Source organism: Notothenia coriiceps, unplaced genomic scaffold (assembly GCF_000735185.1).
Source record: "Notothenia coriiceps isolate Sejong01 unplaced genomic scaffold, NC01 NC01_scaffold00018677, whole genome shotgun sequence".
NCBI lineage: Eukaryota > Metazoa > Chordata > Actinopteri > Perciformes > Nototheniidae > Notothenia > Notothenia coriiceps.
This window is the reverse complement of record NW_011351378.1, coordinates 1-2,294: the sequence shown is the minus strand read 5'-3', so window position 1 is coordinate 2,294 and position 2,294 is coordinate 1. Positions and strand designations below refer to the sequence as shown.

At 51.9% G+C, this 2,294-nt stretch overlaps 1 pseudogene; it reads right to left on the bottom strand.

The window, feature by feature from the left end:
- Positions 1-438: 438 nt before the first annotated feature.
- On the bottom strand, positions 439-1,023 carry LOC104951200 (peripherin-2 pseudogene; annotated as a pseudogene).
- Positions 1,024-2,294: the final 1,271 nt, after the last annotated feature.

The following is a 2,294-nucleotide window of genomic DNA, read 5'->3' as shown; positions in this document are numbered from 1 at the left end:
CAGTAAACTCTGAGTGAGTTAACAGAGACTAAACTCTGAGTGAGTTAACAGAGACTAAACTCTGAGTGAGTTAACAGAGACTAAACTCTGAGTGAGTTAACGGGAGACTAAACTCTGAGTGAGTTAACGGGAGACTAAACTCTGCGTGAGTTAACAGACTAAACTCTGAGTGAGTTAACAGAGACTAAACTCTGAGTGAGTTAACGGGAGACTAAACTCTGCAGTGAGTTAACAGAGACTAAACTCTGAGTGAGTTAACGGGAGACTAAACTCTGCAGTGAGTTAACAGAGACTAAACTCTGCGTGAGTTAACGGGAGACTAAACTCTGCGTGAGTTAACGGGAGACTAAACCCCAGGTGTAGACTCAGTCTTTCACCAGCTTGTTGCCCATGGACCCTTACTGCCCCCCCCCCACATGAAACCCCCCAGGTGTAGACTCACTCTTTCACCAGCTCGTTGCCCATGTCCAGGTAGCGGTTGCTGATCCATTGCACCTCGAACCAGTCCCTGAAGTTGTTGTTCCCGCAGCAGCGGAACTGGATCTGCGTGAGGTCGAGCGTCCTCTTCATGAAGCAGCGGCCCGGCGTGTCCGTGTCCTTGTAGAAGCGGATGCTGTTCTTCAGGCCCTCGGCCAGCGTCAGGTACACGGAGAACTGCATGAGGAAGCAGAGCAGCGCCGTGAGCAGCATGAGCACGTTGAAGCCGCAGCACAGCAGCAGGTAGGGCTTCAGCATGGGCTTCCACTTGGCGAACTTGACGGGGTCCAGCGAGTCGTGGCACACTTTGCCCCCGAAGGCGCTGACCCCGCCGGCCAGCAGCCCCACCAGGATTAGCAGGTTGGGGACCAGGTGGCTCTCGTTGTTGTCCATCAACTCGCTCCTCTTACGCAGCTCCACCTTGAAGAAGAGGCCCAGGCTGAAGATGAGGATCCCCACGATGACGGAGAGCCAGTAGATCATCCAGAGACCCTGAGCCAGCTTCACCCGCTTCTGCAGGTTGAACTTCACCGGCATGAACGGCATGGCGACGCGTGCAGCAGAGACTCACCGGGAACACGGGAAGAAGTAAAGAGAAGAGTTTCCTGTTTGCAGACGGTTCACAGCGACGCTCCTGTCCTCATAACGCCGAGCTGCAGCTCCATACTGTGGGGGGGGCGGAGGGGTCTGCCATCATTCAGTGTTCAGAGTTCAGAGTACGGAGAGGACAGTGGTCTCTCTGAGGGACTGCACAGGACTGAGAGCAACGCCCCCCCGCTGCTCATCCCATTAAAGCAGCTCAGCGCTAAACTGAGGATTAGCGCTAATAGCTAGTTAAGCAGCGCAGGGAGCACTTCCTGTTGCCTCTGAGACCCCAAACCGACCAATCAAACGACACGGACTGCATCTTCATTTGTATTCACTGCTGTTGATGCTGCCTGAGATTCAGTTTACAGAACAGCGTTATTCCTCAGGTCAGGCTGACCGGAGAGGAAACACAGACGGCATCATATTTTATATATTTAATAATCAGCTGTAGAAACATTTCTTATACACACGTTCACATAAACACACACTATATAGACGCAGGCAGTGGGCCACCTACACACCGCACCTGCAGGAGTACAGCAGCACTATGAGGCTGGGCCCTGGAAGCTTCCTCTCTTCTGGGACGGCTTTTCAAAGATGTTGGAGTGTGTGTGTGTGTGTGTGTGTGTGTGTGTGTGTGTGTGTGTGTGTGTGTGTGTGTGTGTGTGTGTGTGTGTGGTGTGTGTGTGTGTGTGTGTGTGTGTGTGTGTGTGTGTGTGAATGTGTCTGTGTGTGTGTGTGTGTGTGTGTCTCTGTGTGTGTGTGTGAATGTGTGTGTATGTGTCTGTGTGTGTGTGTGTGTGTCGCTATGTATGTATGTCTGTGTGTGTGTGTGTGTGTGTGTGTGTGTGTGTGTGTGTGTGTGTGTGTGTGTGTGTGTGTGTGTGTGTGTGTGTGTGTGTGTGAATGTGTGTGTGTGTGTGTGTGTGTGTGTGTGTGTGTGTGTGTGTGTGTGTGTGTGTGTGTGTGTGTGTGTGTGTGTGTGTGTGTGTGTGTGTGTGTGTGTGTGTGTGTGAATGAGTCTGTGTGTGTTTGTGAGTGTGAGTGTGTCTGTTAGTGTGTGTGTGTGTGTGTGTGTGTGTGTGTGTGTGTGTGTGTGTGTGTGTGTGTGTGTGTGTGTGTGTGTGTGTGTGTGTGTGTGTGTGTGTGTGTGTGTGTGTGTGTGTGTGTGTGTGTGTGTGTGTCTATCATCACACACATGAAGGGCTTCTTCGCCAGACATGGCATCC